The sequence below is a fragment of the Peromyscus leucopus genome, chromosome 1, assembly GCF_004664715.2.
Source record: "Peromyscus leucopus breed LL Stock chromosome 1, UCI_PerLeu_2.1, whole genome shotgun sequence".
NCBI lineage: Eukaryota > Metazoa > Chordata > Mammalia > Rodentia > Cricetidae > Peromyscus > Peromyscus leucopus.
Window position 1 is genome coordinate 49473397 of NC_051063.1, and position 6043 is coordinate 49479439.

Genomic DNA, 6043 nt, shown 5'->3' on the forward strand with positions numbered 1-6043 from the left:
TTATGTGAAATTAATTTACTCTGCTATTATAACTCACCCAGTTTCCCGCCCCGCTGGACTTTTATAATTCACACCCGACTGCTCCGTTATTGCTCCTGTTTCCTGTGCTAAAGGGCAGAGGCTGACACCGAGTCTCAGGGTGACTTACATTAGGAGGCTGCTGCTGCAGAGGGCTTTTTTCATTAAGGACTGAGGAGGGTTATTGTAAAAACAATGTTGTTTTCTTTGCTCCTCAAACCCAGCTGCCTGGGAAGCCCTCCCATTCCAAGGAAATCTTAGTCCTCTCATTCAGCTTCTTCCCAACTCCAAATATGGGCTGCTCCAACTTCGACAGTGCTCAGCTAGGTCTCTGGCTTCTCTGGGAGAAACTGGTTCTGTCTGTCCTGGTCCTGGATGAAGTGCAGATGGCCACCAAGTACCAAAGTGGAGTCTTACTCCAGGGGTCTGAATTACTCTTATGGGAAACACTTGCAAGGTACTGAGCGCTGAGCTCTTGGCCAAGCAGTGGGTATGACAAGCTGATGGTCTGTCTGTTCTAGCCTCCTGGTGACAAATTTCCGCTCCTAACCCACTTCTGACTCTAGATAACTCACTGAGGTCTCTGGCAAAGAGCTGGGGATGCCAGAGGAGGGAATGCTGGACTCTGGCTCTGGGCCTTTGCCAACATTGTGAATGGGATCATTTAGACCAGCCAAGGGCAACCTGCCTCCCACCCCATTGACTGATGAATGAATCCCCACTCCTTCAATCTTGCTCAGGCTCTCAGGAGCTTGGACCTCCTGCCTGGCCATATCCCATCATCTCTCTTACAAACCCTATTCTATGCCATGGTGTGTCGTGAGTACTTTGCCCGATCCCAACGTCCGGCTTTTACCACATGGTCCCAGCAAAGCTTGAATGCCCTCCTTGTCCTTTGCACTCACCAAATCTAGTCCACTCCTGTCCTCTACTGTAGGAAATGTTTCAGCCAGATCTGATGGTGCACACTTTTAGTTCCAGCACTCGGGAGGCAGAGGCAAGCAGCTCTCTGAGTTCGAGGCCCGCCAGAGCTACAGAGAGAGACATTGTCTTGGGGAAAAAAAGAAAAAAGAAAAGAAAAAAACAAAGAAAGAAAGAAAAGAAAAGAAATGTTTCCTGACCCTGTGAGCTCATGCAGTCAGACCAGCTCATCTCTATCTGTGCTGGTCTGTTTCACAATGGAACATCTGGGATCTTTACATGTGGGCTCTTTGTTTTTCCCCACTGGACTGTGACTGTACGGAGACTCTGGGCCACTGCTTCACATTTGTGGAATCCTTGCACAAAAAAGTGGTCAACCCTATGGTGACCATGCAATCAATTGTCTCTAGTTGGGTCAGAGTGTATCTCTTTGCTTAGAACGTGACTTTCAGTCCCAGAAAAACCTCAGTTCATCTTGACTGGATCACCGTCACTGTGCCGATGCTCAGCTGAACCAAGCCGCCTCACTGTAAAGTGAGGTTGGCTTACTGTGGACCTAAGTGAAGTAATGCTCGTGCTGTGTCTGGTTGGCCTGCCATCGGAGCCCAGGAAACAGCAGCTACCATTATTAGTGTGTGATTCTGTGGGGGGCTGGTACCTCTGTTGCAGTGAGTCCCTCAACAGCAAACGAGTAGAGATACTAGTTTTAGGGGTGGCATCCAGAGAGAATGCTGGGTAAGTTTTGGAAGTCCAACAAGGAGACATCAGAGGCCAGTCCCCATCCCATTTCTCCTGGTCTCTCACAGCCTGCAGGCAAACTCACCACCAACTCTTTCTCCAGGAGCTGCAGAGCCTTGCTTGCCCAGGGTGGGTGTAGAATGCTTGTGCGGGACCAGGAAAACCAGAGCTTGCCTCCTGACCTTGAACGTAGCCTGCAGCCCCTGAGGAAGGTAGTTCCAATTACAGCCACAGAGTCGGAGGAGCCCTTCCCAGGCACATTGATTTATTGGACCAGAAATACAGCCTAGCAGTCACTCGGACCTCTGCCTTTGGCAAGCTGCCCAGCCTGCTTCCTTCTTTGCTGTCCTGTTGTATTGATCTGCGTGAGTCGCTGTGGTTTATTGTAGAGGTGTGTGTGTGTGTGTGTGTGTGTGTGTGTGTGTGTGTGTGTTATTAAGGTCCCAGGATAGAGGCTGTTCGGCTGGGGCCTCTCCCATGGAGAGAAGCCCTATGCCTTCAACGGAGGGGATGCCTATCTTTTCCATTTCAAATGATGGCTTCATTTCATTCTTTTCCAGGTGGGTCCAGAATGTTCCCGTATGCTTCTCACTTTGTCTAATCCATTTATGAGCATAGTAACTTATCATTTTGTAAAGAATGAAGAAAACTTTCCTTGTTGTGTGCCTGTGTGAGGCAAACTGTCTTCATCTCCATTATTTACAGAAGGAACCGAGAGTTGGCTGAACGAAAGACTGGCCAGAGGTCCGGTGATGGTGAATTCCCAGGTGCTCTGCCTTGATGCCCTCGGTGGTGCCTACTCCAGACTTCACCCTCCTGGAGGGCAGATGGCCAGCCACCAAGAGGGTCCTATCCTAGAGTAATTGTGGAATCTATAAGAGCACAATTTGAATTCCCACCATGAGACCTGCTTTGCTCCCATCATGTTCATGCTGTGGGTCTTCTCTCTTGCCGTAGTTACTTGTCTCTTATTTCGTAGTGTTAGCCAACACACATTTGTTCTCACACAGTTTCAGATGTTTAAGGATCCAGGCTTGGATCAGCCAAGTGCTCTGTGTAGAGCCTCACAAGCCTGTACCCAAGGCACGGGCCGGACTGCACTCCCACTGGGAGGATGTTAGGGATGTCCACACTTCCTGCTCACGTGGCTGTGAGCAGCACCAGGTGCTCTGAGGTGCAGGACCGAGCCCTTCTGTCCCCTGGAGGCTGGCTGGAGCTACTTGCCACCCTGGCATTTTGCAGTGTAGCCTCTTCTTCCTCACAGAGAGCCAGAGATCCAGAGAGTTCTGAAAGATGTGTGTTGTCACCTTATGCAACCTAATTGCCTATGTCCAGGTACCCTTGTCATAGCCTGTTGCTTAGAAGCAATTCACAGGTTGCTTTATATTCAAGGGAGGGATAACACAAGACAGGCTCTAAGCAGGGGTCATGGGTGGGGAACCCCAAGGGCCTGCCTATCACAGCTTTCTGTTCCCTTCTTTTTCATCCTTCCTTCCGCGTTGAGACTCAGACCTATGGTTTTACTGGGAAACGAGAGCTTTGAAGCCAGGAAGCTAATACATGATAGCACTTATGGCTCAGGTGCCAAGCTGGTTTTCAGCTTCTTTATGTGAGTATAATATGTACACAGAAGCCGCCCCATCCTAAATGTGCAAGCACAACCAGTATTTAGAACACATCTTCGTTACTGTAACACAGATCAAATTACAGAGATCACCTGCACCCTGAGGGTTTCCATCTGCCCCAAGGCCCTAAAACCAATGAAGATGAAATCTAATAAGATAGCTTTCTTTGACCTGATTTTACTCGTTCCACAAATGGGATTCTGCAGCATGAATTACTTTATCTCTGGTTCCTGAAACTCACCACAGTACTGCTGTGTGTGGCTCTAGAGTGCTCATTCTACATTGTTCATGGCATTTCAGCACATGAGTGTACACAGTTTACCGTTCTATAGTTGGTGGGTGTCTGTCTGGATAGTTCGGTTTCCAGTTTAGAGGTGCTATAAACAGTGATACAGGTTGAGTACCCTAATCTGAAAATCTAATATCCCAAATGCTTGGAAACCCAACAATCTGAAGGGCTGATGCTCACAAAGTTTCAGGTTTTCAATATCCCACCTGGGGGTGCTCACCCAGGACAGTCTATGCCAATGTTCTCAAATCTAGAAAACTGAAATCTGTGTACGTCTCACAGGGGGTGCCTGTCTGTGTGTCTGGGATGAGCATGTGAACACATTTCTGTTGGGTCTCTACCTAGACATGAACTCGATGGGTCTATGGACATATTCTGGAAAGCTATGAGAGCTATAGCCCTGGAAGCTCCTTGGTGAGGAAGGCATCATTTCCCTTTTTATATACAATAGCATTTGAGTCACCGACATTTCTCTGCAGGCCCTGAACAATCAAAGACAACCTTCTTTTATTATTTAATCTTAAGCATTGTTTTGGAAGATCGTTGCATCCTGAGCAAATGCCCTTTGCTCAATATCATTTAATTTGTCTTCCAGGTCTCTTGTTATTGGGAGGCCTCTCTAGCCAGCTGTAGAGATGTTGGCCTGACCACTTGTGTTACAGAGCTGACCAAAGTCAAGTAAAATCAGGGAAGATCCACAATGCTAATTTTCTATCATGGTGTTTTTAAACTTTCCAGATCAAATGTGATCATGAGGTTTGGACCACAGTTAGTTAACTTCTGGTGAGGTTAAAATGATTTTTTTCAGGCTTGCTAACCCATGTCCTGCCCCCCTCTCTTCTCTCTCTGGCCACTCTCTCTTCTCTCTCTTTAAATTTCCCCTCCCTCCTCATCCCTGTTCAAATGCGTTTCTGTGCTCCCTGTCCCATCTTCCACCACTGGAGTTCCATCAGTGTCCCAGAACTCAGGCTGTACAGCTGCTGTGCAAACTCACAAGGCACACTACTACCCACCCCCCGCCCCCATCTGGCCCTCTTCCCACCAGGATAGCCAGATCTCTTCCGGAGCAATAAACCTCACATGTCGCTGAACCTCTGCTCACCGTCACTGCCGCTGTGTGACATAATGACTTCACCAGGTGAGCTTCCCGTGCACTTGAGGTTCCTAAAGATCTGCGTCTGGGAGGAAGTTTCCCTCCTGCTTGGGGACGCCGGCAGCTGTAAATCAGGTAAGGGGAGGGCCCTGACTTGTTTATCCCGGTAAGAGTTTTATGTGCTGAAGTCAGCAAGGGACCTGTTCGCCTGATTCATGGCCAGTCTGAGGAGCCATCACTTTGAGTGGGGTCGACCCACCCTTCTCAGTGGATTGGCATGAGCCGGGGCCTTGGAGGACCTGAGGTACTCCATAGTACTGAAGCCTCATCTTCTCTCTCCATCCATCTGGACCAAAAATTGTGTCTTCCAGAGATGTGAGACATCCGGTGGGGAATCTCCAAACAGCGGGAAGTTCTTCCTCACAAAGTTAAAACAGCTCCCCCCAACCCCTAGTTCCTTCTCTGTTAGCAGGAATGGCTAGCAGCTGTGCCTGTGAGCTGGCTTTGGTAGGGAGGCTCCACGCAGGAGGAAGAATGCCAAGAGCAGCTGTCTGGCCTTGGGCTGGTGTCAATTAGCAATCAAGGTCAAGGCTGGACTCAATGTCCCATAATTATGGCTCATCCTCACATGGGAATATTAGACGGCTATTAAAAATGTTTTCAAAAGCACTCTTACAAGACTGAATAGTTTTTGATATGAAGTAAATTCAAAGGTAGACAGATGTAAATCACACAAAGAATATTACAATATATCCTGATTGTGTGAAAGACTAGATGTTGTAAAATGGTAGCCATGACTGTCTGTGCAGGAGTGGTTGGGTGAGGTGTGAGATCCCAGTAACCTTCTCTCTGACCTACAGAGGGGACAGCTTGGGATGGTGGCCTTTAACCCAATGTGGAGAGGCTGCCGGCACAGTTGTGTTATTAGTGGAACTTTCGTGTGTGTGTGTGTGTGTGTGTGTGTGTGTGTGTGTGTGTTTTCCTCTGATAGTGACAGCCCCCAACTCACTGCAGAATGACACCTGTTTGTGTTGAAACATTTCGTGACAGACGTGGCAGATTTAGCGTCTGGCAAGCAGAAGGTGGAGCGCCCTGGTATCAGGCAGGTGGTCCCCACACAGCTTCCGACGACCCGACTTTGCAGTCACCCTCGACTGCTGTTTCCTGACTGGAGGTTTTGATGGCTTGAGAGGCAAAGCTCAGGTCCGTCGTGTGGGTGACGCTGTGGGTCACTGGGGCTGTGAGTCTGTTCTCATAGTGACAGGAATGTGACAGTAGCTGACTGGACCTGGGCAGGCCAGCCCTCCAATCAGCTGTCAAGAAGGGGGCAGCAGGGCCAAGCTCTTCCATTCATTAAGT